This window comes from Neofelis nebulosa, chromosome 7 (assembly GCF_028018385.1).
Source record: "Neofelis nebulosa isolate mNeoNeb1 chromosome 7, mNeoNeb1.pri, whole genome shotgun sequence".
Classification (NCBI taxonomy): domain Eukaryota; kingdom Metazoa; phylum Chordata; class Mammalia; order Carnivora; family Felidae; genus Neofelis; species Neofelis nebulosa.
The window spans coordinates 68180800-68206428 of NC_080788.1; the positions used below are offsets into that span (position 1 = coordinate 68180800).

The following is a 25629-nucleotide window of genomic DNA, read 5'->3' on the forward strand; positions in this document are numbered from 1 at the left end:
AAGGTACAGTCATAGTACCATGCCCTTATAACTTAGAGGGTCCATAAAAGATGTTTTGTCAGGAGTCAGGCAGATAACAAGGAATGAAATGGGCCAGATAGAAGATGGCAAGTTTCGATGTTTACTGGGGCAAAGTAGAGTTAAACCAAAGAGTTCAGTCTAAGGTTATTCAAAATACCCTATTCATTGAACAAAATGTGGACATAAGATACCTGAATCAACTCACCTGTCCCATTCCATAGGTGAGGAAACTGAGGACTGAAGAAGTTTAGAGACCAAAGGCTGACAGCAAGTTACCAGCAGGGATGGGACTGGAGCGCATATCACCTGACTTCCAGTTCAGAGACTCTCAACATTGCTTATAGGACCTTCCCTGGAGATTTTAGTCAGGACTTTTTGGTAGTAAGATTATAATGATTTTGGAAAGTCAATTTTAGAAAGCCTTTACAAAGCACCTAGATTATAACCACTCAGCAAGAACTAACGTGTTTAATGCTTCAAAAACTTGCAACATCTTAAATTGCAGCACAAAGCAAATGGGGAACCAGTAGAAGTTCCAAAAGGCAAAATGTGAATGATTAACACAGCTTCCTTTTACAGAAGTTTCAGACATTGTATAGGGCCTTTGCACTTTCAATTTAGCCTGCCTGGAACATTCTTGCCTTACTTTGTGCCCCTGGGGGCATGTCACCTTCTCAGGGAGGCCTGCCTTGGCTGCCCTATCTAGGAATGCCACATACTCACTCTAATATCTTGTCTGTGCTTCCTTGTTTTAAACGTCTCAATAACACTTGTCCTTATCTAACATAGGGTATATTTTGCTTCTTCTACTCTGCTTATACTCTGTTCCTCCGCTAGAGATGTAGGCTACTGGGTGGCCTCACGAGAGCAGGCATACTTGCATCCAAAAGATAAGCCCACATGAAGGCCTGGGCGCATGGCCAGAGCCCATATAATCAGAGCTTATACACAGAATCAGGAAAAAAATACATATTGTCACTAGGACTGGGGACATACACTGCAGCTAGCAGTGATCAGGAATCTAGATGCTTATCCATAAACATCAAGTGATAACCAAGAATCACCAAAAATTTGAGGAAAACCAACACAGGCACAAAAGACAGGCATCGTATTCAACACACAGGAATAATTTACCTGTTTGGGAAGATGAGTTGAGAAGCAGAAGAAAACTAATTATTACCATTAGCATCAGATAAATTACAGAAGGTACAGCTGACTTAACAAAAAGGGCTGCTGTTTTAACAGTGAGTCAATTGTAAACAAAATGAAACCTTGGTATTGGGATGCCTGGCAGGAAGAACTGATCTAAACATCAGCTTAAGGAGCTGGAAGGTTAAGCTGAGGAATTTTTACACAACCCAGTGCAAAAATTGCAGAGATGGAAAAGTACAGGAACTTGTGTGTGGCGATCTTTATTCTCTTCTTGGGGTTTACAGGTTCCTCAGCTTCAATGTGATTGTGTGTATATGCTCAGTGCTTGGAAGACAGGGCATAGGCAATGTTTGAAATCATAGAGAGAGCTGCTAAAAAGCATCAGGAATAACAGAAATAGCAAAGCCAGAAGGCACAAGAGGAAAGAGTGGTTTTGTATTTAACTAACTTATGCCCTTATTTTTTATGCTATTTTTCGTCTATTTTTATTGGGTTTATCATTCCCTTGACTTCTAAAGTTAGCAATTTCTATCTTTAAGTCTTTTGGAAGATGACTTATAACTTTATACAATACATGCATATCTCTTCTGATTTAGCATCTTCAGACACTCTCTAATGATTCCTCACTAAAAACAGGAATTGGCTAAATTTTTTTAAATTTTTAAAAATGTTTATTTGTGTGTGTGTGTGTGTGTGTGTGTGTGTGTGTGAGAGAGAGAGAGAGAGAGAGAGAGAGAGAGAGAGTGCAAGCAGGGGAGGGGCAGAGAGAGAGGGAGACGGAGGATCTGAAGCAGACTCTGCACTGACAACAGAGAGCCCAACGTGGGGCCCAAACTCATGAACCATGAGATCATGACCTAAGCTGAGGTCAGATGCTTCACTGACTGAGCCATCCAGGCACTCTGCTAGATTTTATTTAATACTTACTATGTGCCAGGCACTGTATTAACTCATCTATCCTCACAACAACCCTATGAGTTAGGTACTGTTGTCATCCCCATTTTACAGATGACGAAACTGAGGTATCTAAAAATTAATTAGGCTAAATTCACACAAGTAGTCAGTTGGTGAGATAAACAGAAGTACTCTGGCTCTCATGCTTCTGCCTTTAACTTCTATGCTATATGACCTCTCCATAGGTCAGTGATGTACCTACATTATAAGGCTGTCATTGAAGGATTGTGTTAAAAAACATAGGTACTTTTCTCAAGCTACTTAGCTATGAAATTTTAAGTGAAAAGTTAAGTGTAGAAATTTGTCAGATGTTGTCAAATAAATTATTTCCAATGGAATCCTAATGACAGCATTTTCTAGGTGCTGAAGCAAAGCAAATACTTACTGGATGGGTTCTGGTGCTGCATTTAGTTTTAATTAGTGGCTGAAAATAATTTCTCAGTGTTGTTAGAGCAATTTAATAATGGAATAACTCTAGAGCAGTAATCCTCCTTACAAATAAATTCACCTTGAGCAAGCCATACATAAAAATGAAATGATACCACTTAGGGTAAACAATAGGCTTTTGTTAACGTGTCTAAATGTGGCAGTAACTAAAGAGGTCAGCTGGCAAGGACACTGTTTTGGAAAGCTACTGACTTTAGGAACAAAGTGATGCTGACAGTCACCTCTGCTGTTCAGATCTGGAAGTTTGATGGCAACCTGTGTTCTCTCTGTAAACAAAAATATCCCAAGGAAAAAAAAGAAACAAAATGTTTTCCCCTTCATTCCCCAAATGGCACCTTTTCTTGGCTGTCGTCCCACAAATATGTTCATTGAAACAAAACCAAAAAAACTGTTTTAAGCGAGACGTAAAACCAAAATTCTCTATAAGAAAGATGATTCAAAGGCATTCATAGGAAAATGACATGTCTAAAGCATATTATATCTTAATAACATCATAGAATAGATGTTATTCTATAATAGATTCTAAGAATAGATGTTATTGTTTATTCCTTAAATGGAATGTTTTTTTTAAATGCCATATTCAGAATTGGACCTTAACTTTTTAAGAATCCAGCTTAATTACTTAATGTCTGCATTGTATAACATTTGACAAGGTGGAATTTAGCATCTTTTTCAAACTCATCCATGAGCATTGTCTTCATTATTTTTCCTTTATTCTTTCACTGTGTTTGAATAATATATGTGAGTGAAAAAACTCAAAAATTCAATGAAAATCCAAGTGTTTCCAAAAATATTGATAAATTCATTCAGAAAGCTACTTGGATTCCTGAAATCAAGTATATGTTAACCTGACTTTCAGAGACATATCATATAGTTCAAAACAGAAGAACAAGTTTATAATCTAATAATTTCCCACCTGTCAAGGATGTGGCCCAGAATATATAACAAACTGGAAAATATGGAAGAGAAGTTGAGAGATATGGAAGAAAAATGTGGGCCCCACTTTAAAATAAACAGAACACAAATCGGTGGTAGAGGAGAGATATTTTATAAAATAGAAGAAAATTGTCCTTAGTTTGAGAAGACATGATCATTCAGACTAAAACTTCCACCCAAAACTACTCTTGGATGCTCTCAGGGTTATTATCTACCACTTCAAAGAAAAAGACAAATGCAGTAACACAGAAAGGACGGTGAGAGAAAATGTTTAAAAATACAGGTGACATGACCAAAATTTATTAGAAAATGGTGGCTGTGCAAATGGAGAAGCTGGAAGAAATGTGTCTGTCACCTGTGCATGAATGAAATGATATTGGGAGAATCACTTTAGTGAAATCCATACAACTGCTTTGTATCATTTTGTTGATGTATTAACACAAAGAGCAAGAATCAAATACACAGATGAGTGAAATTTCACAAAGTGCTCACACCTGCATAATTGCTATGCAGGCCAAGGAATAAAACTTTATCAGGACTGCAGAAGTCCTCCCCTCAGCTTTGTGACTTTCCCAGTCACCATTCCTTCCCCTTCTCCTGAAGGTGAGCACCGTTCTCACAATTAATACCACAGGTAATTAGGAGTGCTTGTTTTTGAACACTACACAAATGAAAACGTTCATTCTCAGGTATTCTGTTGTGCCTGGCTTCTTTCTTTCTTTTTTTTTTTAATTTTTTTTAACGTTTATTTATTTTTGACAGAGAGAGAGAGAGAGAGAGAGAGAGAGAGACAGAGCATGAGTGGGGGAGGGGCAGAGAAAGAAGGAGACACAGAATCCGAAGTGCCTGGCTTCTTTCATTTCATTTCTCACAACATTATGGTGATGAGAGCCTTCCATGTTGTTGTAAAGACAGGTTGGGTTCATCTTTTCTTTTAAATCTTTTTCTGAAGAGTATTCCTTTCTATGGATATACTACACTTTATCCATTCTAGGATGGACTTTTGGGCATTAAATGGCTATTACAAATAATTGTGCTACGAATACTCTTTTACGGAACTTTTGTTTACATGTGTATGCATTCTCATTGAGTAGAATTGCTGGGTTTTCTAAAGTGTGTGAAACAATTTGAATTCCTACCAGCAGTTTAGTAGAGTTCCATTTGCCCCATAGCCTCACCAACACTTACAATGTCAGTCTTTTTAATACTTGCCGTCTTAGTGAGTTCATGGTGGTATCTCATTGTATTAATTAGTAGTCCTGTGATTGCTTGCTTTTTAGCCATCTGGAAATCCTAAAGTGTTTGTGTAAGTCTCTTGTACATTCTTTTACAAGATTATCTGTCATACTTTTTAATTGATCACTAAGAGCCTTCTTACTATTTTAAATGTAAGCCCTTTGTCAGAGATGTGTGTTGCAATATCATCTTCTATACTGTGGCTTCCCTTTTCATTCTCAGTGATGTCTTTTGGTGAACAATTTATTCTTTTTTTCTTTTTTTTTTTTTGTCTTTTAAGGTTAATGCTTTTTGTGTCTCATTTAAGAAAAATATTTCCCTATCTCAAAGTCATGAAGACCCTGTTATCTTCCAAAAGTTGTATCTTTCGTATTCCAAATATGGACTCTGAACATGTGGTTAAATTACTGTTTTAAAACATTGAACCAGGGGCACCTGGGTGGCTCAGTCGGTTAAGCATCCGACTTTGGCTCAGGTCATGTTCTCACGCTCCATGAGTTCGAGCCCCACGTCGGGCTCTGTGCTGACAGCTCAGAGCCTGGAGCCTGTTTCAGATTCTGTGTTTCCCTCTCTCTTTGGCCCTCCCCTGTTCAGGCTGTGTCTCTCTCTGTCTCAAAAATAAATAAACGTTAAAAAAATTTTTTAAACGTGGAACCAATTTATATGCCTATAAAATGTGCATGATTTCCAACTTTTCTCACACACTTGCCAAAATTTGCACAAACTATTATTAATATCTTTTACTTTTACTAATATGGTAAGGTATAGCTTTCTATAGTTATTCAAATTTTCAAGATATTTAAGACACACAAAAATGATAAAGAATATATTTTTAAAGTATCCATACTTTTTTTTTCAATATAGTCTAGTTGAAAGAGAATTTTCTGAATTCAAGAGACCAAGCACTTTAAACGTTGTGGTTACATTGTTTCTTGCTTATAAAGTTAGCAGGATAACAGATTCTGACAAAGTTGCTGGCAAGGTAAATTTTCACAAGTAGCTGTCTCAAATCATTTTTCCATAACATGTGCATGACTAAACAAACTTTTTCTTGCAAATCAATTTCTATGACAAAAATTATATTTTCAGCTAGAAATTCCTAGTTGAAAATTCTCGGCATTAACGTGTCATAAATCCAGATAGCCCAATGGGATAATGAAAAGGATAATCTCCGAAGAATTAAAAAGCAGTGAAGTGCATCTTGATGCTCCCAGAATAGCATTCCTTAGCACCCTGACCCACTACAGACTTGTTGGGAGGAAAAGGGAGATTGCCACAGTAGCAGATAGCCTTCATCTTCTGGGGATCTATGGATAATAGTGGACCTTTCAGCCCATCTCTTATCTACTACTGTTTGTGGGGATAGCTGCATATAATCAGGACACCTAGTGTTCTCAGCATCATAGTGCAAGGACTTCAGTATCCCTAGACCATCAAGAGTGGAAGCAGCTCCATCCCAAATGTTCTCAGTAGGCAAGCAAACCAGCCAGGTGTTGCCAGCAAGTGAGTCAGGTATCTTTTATCACCTGTTTGTCATCCTCAGGGAATAGCTGTGGGTTGAAAATTCCAAATCCTAAAAGTAGACGTATTTTGTATAACATGAGTTTCAATTCAAGATCTCCAGCTGTCAGACCTATTGAAAACACAGATGTGAGTGAGGGAAGTTTCTAATTCTCTGTTACTTCTAGACTAGGAGCAGTTGGAGAAGGATTCTGACATGGGAGCTTCAGATTCTCTGCTTTATAATGGTATCCTCTGTCTCCTAGGTGTAAATGCTGTTGAGTGCCACATTTAACAAACGATCACCAACCAGAAAGGAACGGCAAGAGCTCATCTGGGCCCAATCTCTATTCTTGAGCAGAATTATACTTGAACTTGGAAAAATAGCAGTGCTTTCTTTGAAAAATATAAAGAATGAAACCCAAAAATCTTTCCAATAGTCAAATATTTCAGAATTCTTATAGCCAGAAGTTCTAATAAATGGGATTTTTTTTTAATTTAAGACTAAATATTTAATCCTTGCTTAGAGATCTCACTTTTAACCTTTTATCTTTGGCTTACTTTTAAGTATTAACTTGCATATCAAGCTATAACACATTAGAATAAGTTTAATTCATTTTCTTAGTACTTTAAGAAAGACTATCACCGATGAATGCTGAATAAGAGAAGTTAGTGCCCTGCCCCGGCCCAAATAAATGGATCTGGCAAGAAAAGAATATCACTGTTTGCTGGCACAAGAAATAAATTGTTATTTTGACATAATTTTTTAGTGTGTAAGAATGACATAATATTAATTTAGAAAACAGCTTAAGATCCTCAAATGGAACTGTTTGTAAGTTATTATTTTGTTTTGTAGCTATTTTCTTTTATTCAGAATATATCATATATATTAAATCCTATTCCTTTTGTCACTTTACTGATAATTAGCTGCTCAGTTATCTTCTCAGCATTCTTTGTCTGTGATTCTCAGTTCTAACTGAATCACCTTAAAGGAGAGAGAATTTCTCCCAAGTTCCTTAACAACTGAGTTCTATAAAGTCAATGGTCACCCCAGGATTAACTTCATCCCAAGAATTTTATTGCCCTTTTCTGTTTTATTTGTAATGTTCAGTCTCCTCAGATGTGGTTCTGGTTTCTTGCTTCTTTATCACATTAAATCCTTCTGGTGTTTGTTTCCATGAAGATTTATCTCATTATTTTCTAGAGCTTTGGAGAAAGTAAGTGATAGCAATATATGTAAATAATCAACAATCTTGAAGAAAATTGTATTTATCTTAATTTTCTAGTATTTACAATCTATCTAAGGCAAATCAAATCGAAAGTGTTCTAATGTCAGATCTAGCATAGAGGGCATTACAAGAAATTTCAGAGGTCAAAAATAAGATCAATTTGTTTTAATTGAAATTTGGGTAATGGTTTCTTTTCTTATTCTGGCTATTGTTCACTAAGGGATGAGTTATTAAAAGCATTGAGATTACTCATTGGAAGTATGCTAAAACAAAAACCAATAGATTATTTTTCCATAATGTTAACATTTAAAAATGTATCATTTATTTAATATTATTAATATAAAATTTATAAGGAAAAAAATTGGTGAATTATAATTGATTGATTTTCTAAAACCTGTAGTTTAAAGTCACACTTTAATTTTTATAAAAGGCCAAATCATGATAGCTTTAGAGCTGAGTACTGCTTCAATGAATTAAAGCTCTTAGACCGAAGCCAGTTTGCTGCCATTTTGATACCATCCACAAGCTAAGAATGATTTTTACAGATGACCTTTTGCAACCATTTTGATGTCAGGAATACTAACGTTGAAAGTTTACTGAGTGAAATGTTATCCCAAAAGAAAAGAGAACTCCATTCTTCTCATTAATAGACATTTTTTTAATGTTTCAATTATTACTGTTGTATTTTGAATTTTGCTAATAAAGCAATTTGTTGTCTACATTTTGTTAGATTTTCCAAAATGTGTTATGTTCTATATAATGTCTTTATTTTTGCTTCTTGTCCTGCAAAGTCTAAAATATTTACTATCTAGTCCTTTACAGAAAAAGTTTGCCAACCTCTGCATTATTTCATCACCAAGTGCTATAGTCACACTAGTACATTGTGAGAAATATATATAATATATGGAATATATTTTCTATGAAGCCTGCTCAAAATATCACCAATAATTGTTTAGAAGAAGAATTTTAATTACAATTTTCCTGAACTTATGAAAATCTCTTTTCTTCTGCAGCTCCTATTAAATTAGGGAAATGGAATTTAAAGATATCATTTTGGTCCACCTATCTGAAAAAATGTGAAGAATTTCCCGGCTGCTAACTCAGCATATGTGACCACATTCACCTCTGTCTGCCTGCAAGGTAGGTAACTATTGCTGTCATGTGAAGAGAAAGTTGCCCGAATGCCTGACATGAGGCACTTTTCTGGTTATCTCGTTGAAATCCCCATTCCAGTTTCATGCCTTGCTCTGTCTGGCTCCCAAGCCTGCCCTTTATCGTGCTCTCTCCCATTAGTAGAGTGGTTGTGTTGCTTTCCAAATGTATGTGTCTTTCATGTTTCCTAGCATGATTTGTTATCACAGGCTTCTTCTCTATCCCTATCTTACGTGGCCATTCTTACTGTTCTTTAACAACCATTGTCAGTAATCCACACACAGAGAGACATGCATTAATGGTACGGCTTGAGAAGTAAAGGAATTCTGGAATATACACAGAGGAAAATTAATACTGGAGAGAGGTACTGGCAATGAGGTCAAGAAGGCATCTTTGCAGAGCTAGTACACTCTTCCTCTTACTCTCTCCCCTCACCTCTGCTTCCAATCTATGTTCATTTTAAACGGTCCAACTTGGCCTGGTTTCCTTATCCTTGAAATAAATGGTTTCAGACATACTTTTAAACAACTGAACACCACATGTTTTGTTCTTTTTTTGACTATATAAGACTGACGAAGGAGATTGACTAATATTTAATCATATTTTTCAATTATTTTTGAAATACTTAACCTTCAAAGTAAATCAAGGAAGAAAAAGAAAATGGTTTTGATTGTATCACAGAAAATGCTTAAAGTAATTTGACAGAAAAGTTGATTTTCTGGGAAGTTTTCTAGAGACTGGTAGTCATTTAATTTTTATGCAAAACACTATTTCAGGGAGATACATCTTTTAAAAGAAAGAAAGGAAAAAGATTTTTCTTAGGTTTAGAGATTCTAACTCTCTCAGAATTAGGTAATATAATTTTGTGAAACAACCCAAGGCCCAGCACAGGTTAATAAGCAGAAAGTGATTTACGAATGAGAAAATGTTTTAATACTTAGTAGGCAGGAGATAAAGGAATGATCAGAGTATTCTGGCATTACCCAGGGAAACCAGGAACATCTGCTTTGCTTTGGGCCTATTTCAGGTGGCACAGTGAACAGCTTTCAGGCATGAGCAGGCTACCCATTTCACTCCAGAACTAGTGAACAGTGACCAGGATATGAGAATCTCTATTACTATTAGGCAAATGAGGTAAGAAATGCTCACTGGGTGCTTTACAGATAGGGGCTCGAGTACCTGACATCTGCCAGCCATTCTACTGTGTAGACAATGCTAAGATTACAACTTCCTACACAGACTTCAGTGGCTCTGAAGCCCAGAGTTAACCCACTGACCGCCAGGTCCACCGTTTACTTTATATTACTTCCAGCCTGTTTTCCTGTTTGTCCTATTTTCTATATTTTCCTTCCACATTCTGATGAATTTCAAGGAATTTTTTTTTAATCTTTGACTCTCCTACAGATTATACTCCATATTGTAGAAACCTCCTGCATTGTATGACTACCTTCAGGCTAAGAAGGAATTGTCAAAAAGGTGAGAAGAAGACCCAGTTCAAATAATACCATGGAATTCTAGGGAAGTTACATTCAGAGATAGGGTTCAGTGGTGTTCATTGCTGCAGATGAAGACTAAGAAAAGAAAGAACATAGGTTTTGACTTATGAAGGCTCCAGCATTGTTTTCCATCCTTTTCCCATTCCTGATGAATTTTCATGATTCTTCTCTATCTTTGGCATTATGCTCTTTCCACTCCTCATTATCCCACTAACTTCAAACTAAGAGATAGGATCATGGACTCCAAGGAAAACTTCCTCAAGAGTGAGTATTTGGCAGTGTTCATCGCTATAGGGCTTAGAGTTAATGAAAGGGCTGTGAAGGATAGGAGAGAGGTTGAATTGAGGAGCTATATGGGGGATAGGGAAGATTTATCATCAGTTGTAGAAGAAAAGAAGGACCCACAGAAGAAAGATTAGAGATACAAAAGAGAGAAAGAGTTGGGGAGTGGGACAGTGTACTTCTTAATATTGAAGAAAGGTTAGAAAAGCAGAGTCTAAGTGAATTTACTAAAACGTTAATGGAGAGTTGGAATTAAGATGGATGGCTTCCATTTCAGTAAACTAGAAAGTGTTATCAGATTACATTTGTTTAATTGCTCATTCAGTTCGAGTGAGTTGACAGAAATTTATATACTGGTTCAAGAGAACTGACTGAACATTTTGACAGCTTTTGTCTTTCCTCCCTACCAGGATTCTATTGAACTGACACAAGAAATATAAAACAATAATAAATCCATAGCAACTACCGAAAGCAGGGAAGGGGTCTATCAGAAGTACAAATTTCTGGAAGATACAAAGCAAATAGGATAAGACTGATGGCATATCCCAACAAAGCTCCATAGAGATGGAAAAGATCTTCCAAAACAAAAGGAATAAGCCCATGATTAGTAGCTATAAGGAACTGAGAGGAATAGGCTATGTCTGGTTGGCCAATTAATTACAAGGTGTTAGAACAACTATACCAGCACTCTGCTTTCAAAGTAGCTGACTCTACTAAGTACAGGATAAAGCCACAAACTGGGAAAACTAAATATGATATGAGAGAGTCCCAAAGGAGATTTTAATGGGATAGGGTCTCTTCTGATTAGTGGGGTCCCCAAAACAAGAGAATGTGTCCACCAAAAAGGTATGGTATATACACAAGCCAGCCTGTAAGTATGGCCACCACCAGGGAATCATCTTTGCTGTCAGAACAATGTTCTGGTGAACATTGTCACTTGAAATACACTCCAGGTAGCAATATTCAGTAATCAAGGTCCTTGCATATAAATATGAGTAGATAACCAAGAACCAAAATTCAAGAATAACCAACACAAGCACAAAGAGGCAAGGAACTCAACAAATAAAACAATGGAACTTTTGTGGAAACAAAGTTAATTTGATAAATAAAGAAAACTTCAAAATTATTCTATTTAATATCTTTAATGACATTGAGGTAGATAATATTTTTTTAATTTTTTATATTCTTTTTTTTTTTGAGAGACAGGGTGCAAGTGAGTGAGGGGCAGAGCGAAACGGAGAGAGAGAGAATCCCACTAGGGGCAGAGAGGAAGAGAGAGAAATGGAGGGAGAGAGAGAGAGATAGAGAAGCAGGGCTCACCCAAAGCAGGGCTCGTGCTCCCCTGAGAGGGACTCAACTTTACGAACCATGAGATGAACTGAAGTCTGATGCTTAATTGAGCCACCCAGGCACCCGAGGTAGATAATAGCTTTTTTGAAAAGCTGCTATGGGGGTGCCTGGGTGGCTCAGTCGGTTAAGCATTCAACTCTTGATTTTGACTCAGGTCATGATGTCACAGTCGTGAGAGTGAGCCCCACGGTGGACTCCATGCTGAGTGTGGAGTCTGCTTAGGCTTCTCTTTTTCCCTTCTCTCTCTCTCTCTCAAAAGAAATAAACTTGAAAAATTGAAAAAAATAAAAAGCTGCTATGAAAATGAAATTATTAGTGATTTCTTAAAAGTCACTCAGGCCAGGAGCTCCTGGGTGGCTCAGTCAGTTAAGCATCTGACTTCGGCTCAGGTCATTATCTCGCTGTTCATGTGTTCTAGCCCCATGTCGGGCTGTGTGCTGACAGCCCCGAGCCTGAAGCCTGCTTCCGATTCTGTGTCTCCCTCTCTCTCTGCGTCTCTCTCTCTCTCTCTCTCTCTCTCTCTCTCTCTCTCAAAAATTAAAATAAACATTAAAAAAATCACTCAGGCTGAATAATAGAACAGGCTGAAGATCAGTTTAGTGAACTGGAGGTTAAATAGACTTTTACATCACCCCATGTGACTAGCAAAGAGGTGAAAGTTATAATTGTTGAATGTAATATCCTTTCTTTGTTTTTGTTTTGTTTTGAGTTTGCAAATTCTCTACTTTGTTGCAATTTTTCCCCAGTTTTTCTTTCATAGTCTTGCTTCATACCTTCCAGAAATTCCTTCCTCTTCTGGTATGCTGTTAGCACCCCTCTAACTTTGCAGCATTGCTAAAGATGTATTTTTAGATTTATAGTATTACTGTTGCTTCACTAGAATTAGGAAAGGAGCAAAAAATAAATATTTAGGTTCCATCCGATAACTTAACCCACAACAATAAACGATCTTTCCACATTGATTACCATGGTTTGGGGTTTTGATTTTTTTAACTTTACCTCATTCCTTTCAATTTGGCTTACTTTTCAGAGTGTGTGTAGAAACTAGGTTGCTGGAAGGAATACGTTTCTCAGTAGATTGCCTTGCCCACCAGAGTGACGTGAAGATTGGTGATGGTCTCCCTCTCGTCCCAAAGAAATCCTCCATGTTCAGAGTATTTCTCATTGAGCACCTGCTGGCATTGGACCATACAGTCAGTCTATCAAGGTTAGTAGATGTGCTTAAGATTTTCTTATTTTTGTGGCAATTGACTAAATACGTGAAGTTGACAGGTTGGCCCTTTTTTAATAACAAAGTTTTCGATTCAAGTATAATCTTTATCATATTAGTGATCCCAGGTATGTAGAATGACATCTTTAAGAAGGGAACCTCATTTATTGGCAAAAACAATTAAGCAATTTTATGTATTATTTCATCTATACAAAGTTAATCAAAACAAATGCTCTGCAGATTTTTGGTAATTAGCTGAAAATCAATGCAAATTTATTTTACAACATGGTTTTAAATGTTTGAAAATAATTTCTGGATCAGTTTCTGCAGTGGAAAACTTCTGGTTGTTCTTATTTGTTGTAGTGTTAGTTTAGGATAGGAAACAAAGATATTTGTTATCTTTTAGTTATTGATTTCCAGCTTAATTAAGTAAGTAGTGGTCAAAGAATGTACTCTAGATGATTTTAGTCTCTTGCAATTGGTTGTGGCTTGTTTTATGGCCCACATGACCAACTTTGGAAAATGATCCATATTCATTTATGTAGAATGTGCATTCTATTACTGTTGGGTGCAGTGCTGTATATATGCATCACTTACAGGAGGCTTGTTGAAAGTATTCTTTAGATCTTCTATATCTTTGCTGATATTTTTCCTTTCCCTTCTTTACCAACAATTGATGGAACTGGCTGTAAGGATTTGTCTTCTCCTTTAAGTTTTGTCCATTTTGCTTTAGATATTTGGAGGTATGTGAAAGCAAATTTAGAATTGTTTTCTTTCTGATGGATTATCATTTATCATCCATTTTAAAAGTAGAATAACTGCAGCAGATTTTCTGGTTAGAGTTACAATGCTATATATTTTTGTATCCTTTTACTTCCAACCTTTCTCTATACTTATATTTATTTTTTTAAGTTTATTTATTTATTTTAAGAGAGAAAGAGAGAGAGAAGGCATGAGTGGGGAGGAGCAGAGAGAGAGGGAGAGAGAGAGAATCCCAAGCAGGCCAGCACAGAGCCCGATGTGGGGCTCAAACCCACAAAGCTGCGAGATCCTGACCTGAGCCAAAACCAAGAGTCAGGCGCTTAGCCGACTGAACCACCCAGGCTCCTCTCTCTATCCTTATATTTAAAGAATATCAATTATAAATAGCATCTGATTGTATTTTTTAAAGTTAATTTATTTAATTTGAGAGAGAGAGAGGGAGTAAGAGAGTCCCAAGCAGGCTCTGCACTGTCAGCATAGACCCCAGTGCATGGCTCAACACAGGGCTTGATCCCACCAACCGTGAGATCATGACCTGAGCCGAAATCAAGAGTCTGACACTTAACCGACTGAGCCACCCAGGCACTCCTCTTACAGTATTTTTTAATCTAGTGTGAAATATTTTTTAACCAAAGCAACTACTTTTAATGTAATTACTTATGTATTTGTGTGTATAACTGTTTTCTTCTCTTCACTTGACTTGTTTCATGTTCCTTTTTTTCCTTCTTTACATTATTTAAGGTTAAACAGATTTCCTTCATTATTATACCCCACCCTTCGTTTTTTTTTAATTTTTTTTAATGTTTATTTATTTTTGAGAAAGAGAGACAGGGCACAAGCAGGGGAGGGGCAGAGAGAGAGAGGGAGACACAGAATCTAAAGCAGGCTTCACACTCCGAGCTGTCAGCACAGAGCCTGACGCGGGGCTCAAACTCACAAGCTGTGAGATCCATGACCTGAGCCAAAGTCGAACACTGACTGGGTCACCCAGGTGCCCCTGTTGGTTTGTTAATTACACATTCTTTTATTATGGTTAGTGCCTATCCTGAAGAATACACCATACAGTCTGATCTTATTACAACGTAATATAATTCCATACATTTAAAACTTCCTGAACAATGCTAGGACTTTAGAATACTACGTATCACCATCCTTTGTGTTATTGTCATCAATCATTGTACTAATGCATCTATTTTATTCCCCCAGAAAGTGTTGTAATTGCTGCTATGTATCATCAGTATTCATTTATATTTACCCACATTTTTATTATTCCTGTTGAATTTCTGTGCTTCCATTTGGAATCATTTTCCTTTTTTGTTTTTTAATGTTAATTAATTAATTAATTAATTTTTAATTTACATCCAAGTTAGCATATAGTCCAATAGTGATTTCAGGAGTAGATTCCAGTGATTCATCTGGAATATACAGATGAATATACTGGAGTATAACACCCAGTGCTCATCCCAACCACTGCCCTCCTTAATGCCCTCCTTAATGCCCATCCACCCACCCAACACCCCTCCAGCAACCCTCAGTTTGTTCTCTGTAGTTAAGAGTCTCTTATGTTTTGTCCCCCTCCCTGTTTTTACATTATTTTTGCTTCTCTTCCGTTATGTTCATCTGTTTTGTATCTTAATGGAATCATTTTCCTTTTGCCAGCAGAACTAACTTTTGTATGCATTTCATTGAGGATATTTCATTTTCTTTTTGTTTGTCTGCTATTGTCTATTTCACTTTCACTTTTGGAGAACATTTTTGGTGGGTATAAAATCCAGGATGACAATTGTCTTTCAGCAGCTTGAAAATGTCATTCCATTATCTGCCTTTCATTATCTCCATTGATAAGTCAACTATTATTCTTATTTCTGTACCTTTGAAAGTAAGGTATATTTTTCCCCTTTGGCTATTTTCAACTTTTTTTTCCTTTGTCTATCGTTTTTAGCAGTATTGCTATGATGTGTCTTTCTTTGCCTTGATGCTTTTCACTTTGGAAATCCTTTGCCTTTATTTATTCAGTTGTTTCCTGTCCTATTATTTTTCTCCTCCACAGTCTGAACATGAAGTATACTTTTTTTCATTCATATATTATAGCTAAAATTTTTAGTATTTTCATTCCTTTTATTACCCAGATTTCAACCCAAATACTCTCTGGTGTTTCTTCCAGATCACTTACCCCTTTCAGTTTCCAACATTGCATTTAACCCACCAATCTTGTTCTTATTTCCACTTATTATTGGTCCTAGAAATTCTATTTGATTTTCTAAATAAGTTCTACCTCTCTAGAATCTATAAATTTTTCATGTCATTTATTTTTTAAAACTATCAATCATAGTTCTTTGTTTCCAACCTGATAATTCCAATAAATCGCTCATCTACTGATTTGGTTTTTATCTCCTGTCCTGTTTTGGTGTGTGTGTGTGTGTGTGTGTGTGTGTGTGTGTGTGTGTGTGTTTTATTAGTACCAAAAACTATGTTTGCTAAACTGTAGTGACTCTGGATAATGTCAACTTTCTCTGTGGATCTGGTTGAGCAATACAATGTTGGCAGATTACCTTATTCTGATCCTGAGATTTAACTGCAGATTTGGTAATTGCTCAATCTACCACTTTTTTGTCTCTGCTTTGCTATTGTGGATACCTGGGTTTCTAATTGCAATCCTAGGGTTTTTAATCAGGATTTCTCCCCCTTAGAAGTTTCTGAACTCTATTTTCTTTTTTCTCCATGGGACTGTGAGACTGTGGAAAACCTTCCTTCAGTGGCTTTCTGCCTAGCTTCTTATCCTATTTTGGATAATTTGGTAATTCAGCAAATGGTTCTTTATTCTTCAGTTCATTTATCTTTTGAAAATGCATGCTTTATTGGTTGCCTTAAATTTTATAAAATAACTGCATTTATCATAAAGTGTATACTTTTAGAATGTAGCAACTTCTCTTGTCTTCACATTCAAAAAAAAAAGCTTCCTCACATGCTTTGTTTTCCCTAGAACCCGAGTAAAGTGCGTTGCTTGGTTGGTTTTCTTTTCTTTTCTTTTCTTTTTTTTTTTTCAATTTCTTAACCAGGCCTTGGGATTTGTATCATTAAGGTAGTTATTCATGTTTGCGATAGTCATAGGACTTATACAGTTTAGCATTGGAAGGAACCTAAGGCATCATCTTCTGTTGGCTAACCTCCCACACAGTGCAGAAATGTTTCCTGCAGCATCCTTGGCATATGCTCATCCGGTCTCAGTTTGGATATCTTCAGCAAAGGAGCTCATCATTTCCTGAAACAATCCATTCTGTTGGACAACTCTATTTTAAAAATCCTTATGTTGAGCTAAAATATGCCTCTTTGTAACTTATACTCATTTACTCATTGTTTTAAGTTTTCCTTCTGGAGTAAGTCAAAACAAGAGAACATTTTAGATAGTACTTAAAGCAGATCTAAATGCCATTCCTGTCTTTTTCATTTTTAATTAATTTCTTTTCTGCTTTCTTGTCCCAGACCATCGAACATAAATCGCTAAGCTTAGATAATAATAGAAGGAAGGCCATCTATTTAGTAATGATTAAAAACTATCTTTACATTACATTTTACACACCCTCTGACATTTCGGAGACAAAATCCTTTTTTAATTACCTTGAATTACATTTTTTATAGAAAAAAGAATAAGAAAACCGCCCTCTGTTTTCAAAGATGACACTGTATTACCACTTGTGGGAATGCAGAGGAAACCAATTTTCAATTGTAGAGATGTGGTTGAAATCTGGCAGTGTGTGTTTTTGTTTCCTTTTAATTCTTGTAGACTGCCTGTAAAACATGTTGCTTGTGAATTAATAATAATGACGATAGTCTTACAGCAAATAATACTTGTTGAGCATTTGCTATGTATAATTCATGTATCTTGTCTCTACTCTTTTTTTTAAAGCTTATTTACTTATTTTGAGGGGCGCCTGGGTGGCGCAGTCGGTTAAGCGTCCGACTTCAGCCAGGTCACGATCTCGCGGTCCGTGAGTTTGAGCCCCGCGTCAGGCTCTGGGCTGATGGCTCGGAGCCTGGAGCCTGTTTCCGATTCTGTGTCTCCCTCTCTCTCTGCCCCTCCCCCGTTCATGCTCTGTCTCTCTCTGTCCCAAAAATAAATTAAAAAAAAAAAAAAAAAAAAAAAGTTGAAAAAAAAAAAAAGCTTATTTACTTATTTTGAGAGAGAGAAAGCACAAGTAGGGGAGAGACAGAGAGAGAGGGAGAAAGAATCCCAAGCAGGCTCAAACTCACAAACCATGAGATCATGAGCCAGTCAGCTGCTGAACCAACGGAGCCACCAAGGTGCCCATTGTCTCTACTTTTTAAACTGAGTTCTGTGTTCAGTCTGAACTCTCTAATCCCTCATAGTGTAATTCACAATCCAAACAGGACACTCTGAGTCAAAGAAGGTACTGTTAGCAATACACAGAGACAATAGGTGTAAACTGGAACTGTCCAGGCAGAGCAGGATTTATAGTCTTTCTTCTTCAAGCTGAATTCCAGGTTATTCTTCTTGGCAAGAAATTTATATGTATATGTTTATATTCTTCATTGTTTCAAAAAGCCCTAAAAGGTATTTTTAAAAGGTTCGTATGTTCTGTCCTGCTCATAATTTAAGCTCCTGCTTAAATCCCACCCTCCCCTTCACATTCATGACTGTACAATATAGTTGTGTAGGCAGAATTTGCAACTTTTTTCATAACTTGTCAAAAATGAAAAAAAACAAAACAAAACAAAACATTGTTCTTGCTCAGCCCTTCTTCAGCTAAAATGAGGGAAGCTGTAGGACTTGGAAAGCTAGACGACCTATCCTCAGACGGTCCCTTAGCAGCCCTTAAGGTGTTCTCAAGATGTGAGAAGAGATGGAATTTGAAGAGTCAGAGCTATTGTGTTTGTAACTCCCACATTTCCAGACCTAATTAAAAGACAGAGCATGGGGAACGCCTACCGCTTCCAAATTATTTTGCAAAAACGATGCGCTTTTTATAAAACGAATCCCATGATCCTGAAAAAATGCCCAACCTTATCCTCAACCTTGGGTGCACAGTCAAGTGCGGCTGATACCTACATTTCACTCTGATTTCACTGGTCTGGGATGGAGCATGGGTTTGAGATTTTTAAGAGTTCCCCCAGGAAGTTAAACATGAATCTAGGTTTCCTAGAGCTACACAAGGTGAAGGGGAAATAGTATTTTTCCTGGCCCAGGATCTGTGATTTCAAGTTTTGGCATAAGTCAAGTATCGGCAGGAGGGTCACATAGATTACAGATCTTCACACCTCCAGATCAAGGAATCATTCTGAAACATCTGGTGAATTCTAAAGGAACTTTCAGAATCCTGCCAGGAGATTGGGGGTGGACGTGATTCTTACCCCCACCCTCCAAATATGTCCTTTTAACCTCAACCTGCCAGAAATCGCTTTGATTAAGGTCTGCTGTTCATAAAATAAAGAACTCGGTGAATTTCTGTGGTATTGCATACTCTAGAAATTGGATCAAAGCAGTGATTAGGCAAACTTTGGGAAAAGCCATATCCATCTTCTTTTTGTTTGTAGAAAAGGAAACTGGGCATAGAAATATCTGTTTCCATTCTTCTTGCGTTTTTACTCTTTCAGAAGGGTTTAAGGTAGTTACTCTTTATTCTGTCTCTAAAGAGGCAAGTATCACTAAACTAATTTTCATTGGGAGCAATATTAGATGATCATCATGCAAAAGTGCCTTGTCTTTTTATGCTATCTTTTCTAATTTATGCATTGCTACAGTCAGACCACCTGTCTGACTCTAGAATGTGTTGAGGAAAATATTTTTTTACTTTTAGAATCCAATACCCTTTTCTTCATCACCTTACATCATCATGTCCTCCACTCTATTTTTTTCAATCTGTATACAGTTTTCTTTCCTGAGAAAATTGTATCTAAAAAAACAATTAGCTGTCACATCATGATTTTGACCACTGACTAGATATTTGTGATTCTACCCACCAGAATGAAATCAATCTCACACGAGCCAAGCAGCTCAGCTCTACCAAACACTGGTCCGTAACATTGCCAGAGGCCCCACTGCAATCAAACTTCACTTCTGAGAGTTAATAGTTTCCTCACGCTCCTCCCTCTGTCAAGTATATTTAGCTGAGCTTGTGCATATGACTCAGTTCATAAAAAGTTTACAAGTGCAGCTGGAATGCTTAGCATTTGATTGTTACATAAATAAGTATTTGAGAACATATGTAAACTTGACAGTGTTAGTACCAGATGTTCCAGTAACACAATAATGTACTTCGAATGTCCGTTCTCACTTTTGGTTGTTTATTTTGGCAGTATCTCTTTATCTGCTAAGTTTCAGATAAGCACATATTAACTCTGTCCACAGTGTTGATTCTCGTATTGTTACATTCAAGTTACATTTATTACATTTAGTGTAGCGAAGTACAAATAACATAGACATTACTACACAAAGTCGTTTTTTATGTCTTCATAAAATCCAAATCTTTCAACTCCAACTATAAAAAAAATAAAGAAAGAAAGCAATCTCCTCTGGGCATATGTATATATTCTCCTCTCTACAGGAATTACCTTTCCAATTATGGATTATCCGAGTATTTGCCTTGTCTCTCTGACTACCACACACTTTAACTGAGAGATTTCTGTCTACTGCACCAATTGTCCTACCTTCTTCATGCTTTCCCTGCCCCCTCACCATAGCTGACGATATCTTGTACGGTAGAAGCTATTGGGACTCTAAAGCACAATTTTTGTTTCTTTATGGCTTCATTTTGCAATTATTTCAAACTTACAGAAAATGACGAATATAAGAATACAGGGCATATACATAGAATACTCATATGTCTTCTGCCCAGATTCACCTGTTGTGGACACTTTGCCCCATTTCCTTTATCAGATGTGAGTGCTCACCTGCTCTTTCTCCCTCTCTCTGCATATGTATATGTGTGTATAGAAAACATATATTTATTATGTGTGTATTTATATGTGTGTGTATTTTTATGTGCATACATGCATTTTTCTGAGCCTTTTAAACGTCAGTTACATGGCCTTTTACATCGTTCAGTGTATTTTTTTTTCTAAGAATAGGAATACTGTCTTGCATACAAGTAAATTTTAATTTGATATGTTTTTCTAATCTTCCATATATATTGTGCCTTGCGTAGGCTTTGACTGAGAGAAGGCTGTCTTAGTTAGGGGCATGGCCCACATAAGGTGAGAGTCCCGTCTGTGACCCTCTGCAGCAGAAGCTAAAGTTCTCTTCCGAGATGAGACCGCAGGGTCTCCTCTGCTGGTCGCCTCCGGTCACGAAGGAAGGAGTAGAGCAGCATCCAAATAAGACTTAGCAGAGTACAGAGTAGTAGGACAAAGGGATTCAAAGGCCAGTGGGTAAATGATTGCTGACTTTCAGAGTGGGCCTAGAAATCATGTTTCAAGGTGGGCAGAATGGATGCACAGCTCTAGAGAGAAGAGTGTCAACCGAGTTTACTGCTTGAATTGCTCCCCTTGGTGGGGAAAAAAAAAACTATCTTAGAAACACACTGTGTTGTAAACTTCGAGCTCACCTCCAAAGACAGGGGAAAAGAAGAAAAATGTGCATGAAGTTAAGTAAGAGTAGATCTAATTAGCATTCTTACAGAATGAGCTGTAGATTTACTGGAGACTTACTGAGGGAAAAATACCAGAGCACCAGACTAGCACATCAATCATTTGAAATTGCCTGACAGTCTTGAAGAGGATATCCTGGCTGCAGAAAGCACAGAGCTGTCTTAAGGCTAGAGGCCCAGGTCAGGACATAGTAAGAACAAAAGATGAGCACTTTTGAGAGGAACCAGCTGGCTTAAGGTGATCCAAAGTGCACAGATGTTGAGGGCTTACTGTTCCAACAATACCATTACCTAACACAAGAATAACAGAATAACCATTAAAAAAAAATGATGAAACTTGATTTCCCATGTTGACCCTTGAGGTCTGACTCATGTGTTTCTTTTCCGTCATGCTAATTTTCTATTTCCATTTTAATGTTATTTTATTTTGTGTATTCTTGAAAAATAAAATGTAACTGATCTTTCGTAGGAATACATGTAGGATTCTGTTGATGTGAGTGAGGTCTTTAATGGGTTTTTTCAACGTGTCTAAGCACAATAGCCAAGAGTCTAATTTTCTCTATGCCCGTGTCAAAATGCCTCAAACTCTAACACAGGTGGCTTTGTGGCAAGTAGAGAGATGGTAGATCTCAACTCAATTGTAAACCTTCTGATGTGGTAATTGAACGTAAAAGGGAGTAATCTAAAACTTAAAGCCTAAGTGCTTTGAATCATGGGAATAATCAGGAACTGAACACAAAAGTGGTTTGGAAAATGTTAATTTTGCTGTTGCTGAGTGTGTCCGCAGTCCAAAGTCACGAAAACTAGTTCTACATTCTTTAAGACTGTGGTCATTGTTTTCCATTCGATACTACTGAGCCCTTTGTAAGTGTAAGGAATGTCACTGATAATTATTACATACCCTAGAAAGAGTCACTGCGTAGCACTCACTGTACATAGCAGAATCAACAGCGTACTCCCTGACTCAGAGGCACCCAAGTTTATTTATTCAACGAGTATTATTAAATGCTCAGTAAAAACCTTTACTCACATCTCCGAAGCATTCCCGAGTACACAGGCTGGCCTTGTTGCATGCCACGCCATACAAGGAAACTTCCTCATCTACTCTTACATGAAGATGTGGAAACAGTAATATTAAAAGTGTTCCTCTGTAACTAGTTGTCTGTATTTTCAGCTCTAGGACGCAGTAACTGTATAAATAAACAGAATTTCAGATTTGATTAGCCAACTCTGTTACATCAAGTTCCTTTGCTATTTGTATGCAGAGAATGTGAGAGTGAGACCATCTAATTGAGCTGCAGCCTGCTTCCTCTTTTTTTAAACCATCAAAATAGCTTCATGGCAATGAACTTTGAAGAATGGTGTAAACTTGCTTGTTCTTTTTCTTTCTTCTCAAGTTAGTGTCACTTCAAAAATAAAAATAAAAATAGGCACTCTTATTGGAACTTTAGGAGTTATGCTGGGTATAAACAGGCTTAGAATATACTTAACTGTAGTAATCCTTCCCGACACACATAGAGATGAATTGATAACTGGACTTGGCATTTCAAATATTTTTTACCCAAGGCAAGGGCTTTAAGGTGTTTTCTTGGTATTAGAGAGTTTAGAGATGAAAAAGCTGCCATTTATTATTTTCTCTTTCTGTCAGCTTAGGACTTCTCTTTGCGAACATGTTTATAATACTGGGCCTATCTGTTCTTAAATGTTTTACCTGTTGAAGAATGTTCCGTCAGAGGATGTGCTAAACTCTTGGATTGAGTGTACCCAAGGTTTTGACTGAATAATAGTCTGATATAATCAGATAAGGTAATTTATTGGAAGAGAACTTTGGACTTGGAATCAGAAGTCATGGGTTCTAGTCAGGAGTCTGCAAGTTAATTTGTATATGATCTTGAGCAATCACTCAATGTCTCTTGATTCTCTATTTCTCCATGTGAAATGTGAGAGGTTTTGGCCAGCCTGTAAGATTCCTCCAGTGCAAAATACATTCCATCAGTTAAGCATCAAATAAATAAGTCCTTTAACCATGTTAACCAAGCATCTGATCAGCCAAAATATTTAAACCGTTTATAGTAAGACTATGAACGGTCAGAAAACCACATTGTCGTATCTTGAGAACATCAGTATCTGTTTTCTTAATATTGGTACTACTTTGCCAAGCAATGACGACTTAAAAGATCTTTCTCTCAAATATGGTAGTAGTACATGATTTTGCTACAATATTATCTTCCAGATTATAACCACAGTTTACCTATTGCTAGGGCCATAGGCTATACATAAAGTAGATAAATTAGATTAAGTTTCACTAACTTACTTTTTCATGGGACTCAAGGAAGAACATAACTGTCCTTCTTAAAAACAAAACAAAACAAAACAAACAAAATTATATCCTTATTCCTCCAAAACGCAGAGTATCCAAATGAAAGCTAAGTAGTCATTGAACCTTTTTTAATTTGAGAACTCACTAATTTGAATAATTTTTTTCTTCACCAAAACAGAATATTTTACTGTATTAACAGGGTATTTCTGATTGTAAAGACATAACCTCATAGTTTACTTATAGTGGAAAAAACATAGGACATTAACTCAGGAGAGCTAGGTTCAAGAATCTATCACCTGTCATGTAGATATGATTAGGATAGTTCCTTAAACATCTCTGAGCCTCATTTTCCTTGTTTTTAACAAGGTGGTAACAGTAATCCTTACCATGGATTACTGTTGTATGGATGAAATGAAATAATGAATGTGAGTCATAAAGGCCAGTATGTATTATTAACATTAAGTCTTACAAAAATATTCTAAAATATTTCATATTTAATAAATTATATTATTTCCATCTGACTACATACAACTAGCATCATACATTTACAGAAAGTATTATAAAACTCAAATATGAAATGTGGAAGGCAGGAAGGGGAATGGAACCAACATTTCTTGAGTACCCTGCCTCAGCATCAGGACAACCCAGACAAGAGCTTTATTTTCTACCTTCTATATAAATGTACTTTCTAACTCCTGTAAAAGACAGGGCTTTGCCATGTTACCGGCGCAATAAGAGAAGGGAATTCTATACCTTTCTGGGTGCTATAAATCGTGGAACAAAGAAGAGTTACTGAAATGTGGAGAAACTCTAGATTTTCCTTCACCACCTCACTCCACCATTTCTCCAAATTTTAGTTTCTTAATACATAAACCATTCATAAATATTTGGCTCACAAGTCTAATGGCTGTGACTCCACACCAAGCTCTGAACTGATCTATGTTTCAGAAGGCTGCTATTCCAGTTTGAATCCAGGTGGATTTTTAACTGAAATGCCATGAGAAAAAAAATGAAAAAAGAAAAACCTTCTTCATTATGAATATGAGATAATTACTTTTCAAAAATCATTGCAGCCCCAATCCAAGAAGGGGCCACAAGGTTTAATTGTGGGTGTGCTATTTACAGATTAATTAGGACATTTAACTTCATTTTTTATACCACAGAATTAATCCCATAAAAATTAGTGATCTCGAAGGAGTCAGTTGTCAACTCTGACAGGATCTCTTTGCCATAATCTATTAAAATGCTGCTTTTATCTTGTCTTGCCTGTGTCATATTTTATGGATTTTTTCATAAACACTGCCTATACTTCATAAATGTCTCAATTTTCTAGTCTATTAACATTACTTCAAAAGCAATTGATAAAAGAGTAGGGCACGCATGAAATAATGCACCAATAATGTAAAGTGCTGGAGGCGAGAACAGTGGGTAGGATCTGCGCAGCTTGTGAGCTGAAACAATGAAAGGATGTTTTATCTACGACAATAAAGAAACAAATGATCATTTTTGATAGTAGAAAAAAGATTGCTAGTAATTGGGCAGATGAAAAATGGGTTACATGGAAAATACAGCATATTTTGAAAATGAAACTGAAATGAGAAAAATAAACATCCCCAAGTATATATTTACATTATGGGGAACCTTTTCCCTTGGTTACTAAAGAGGTGGTATTCAGTGTGATTGAGCTCAGGCATGATAGTTTTATTCTATATGTAAACAGCATTTTCTTCGTATGCACGTATTTAACAAACCTATTAATAGATGTATTGTATGTATTAACTACAATGAATGTTGGAACTGGTGTTTTTAATCTGTATTACTTTATAATTTGGGGTTTTGAAATCAGCTTCATTTTTCTTTTAATGTGTAAATGATATGTCTCTAGCATTCCCTTCAAGTTTTTAAAGTACTAATATATGATCTGGGTTGATGTAATGAAATGAGAATATTACCTGGATTTGTACCACAAATTCAATTC

At 36.6% G+C, this 25629-nt stretch overlaps 1 protein-coding gene across 4 annotated transcripts in view; it reads left to right on the plus strand.

The window, feature by feature from the left end:
- DPH6 (diphthamine biosynthesis 6) overlaps positions 1-25629 on the plus strand; it is a 444382-nt gene that overhangs the window by 201697 nt on the left and 217056 nt on the right. For 3 of the 4 annotated variants that reach the window (XR_009264244.1, XR_009264246.1, XR_009264247.1), the window contains exons 10-12: positions 8489-8615; positions 10032-10103; positions 12786-12962. The gene's annotated coding sequence lies outside the window, so the exon portion shown is untranslated. The remainder of the gene's footprint in view (positions 1-8488; positions 8616-10031; positions 10104-12785; positions 12963-25629) is intronic. The other variant, XR_009264245.1, reaches the window with a different exon arrangement.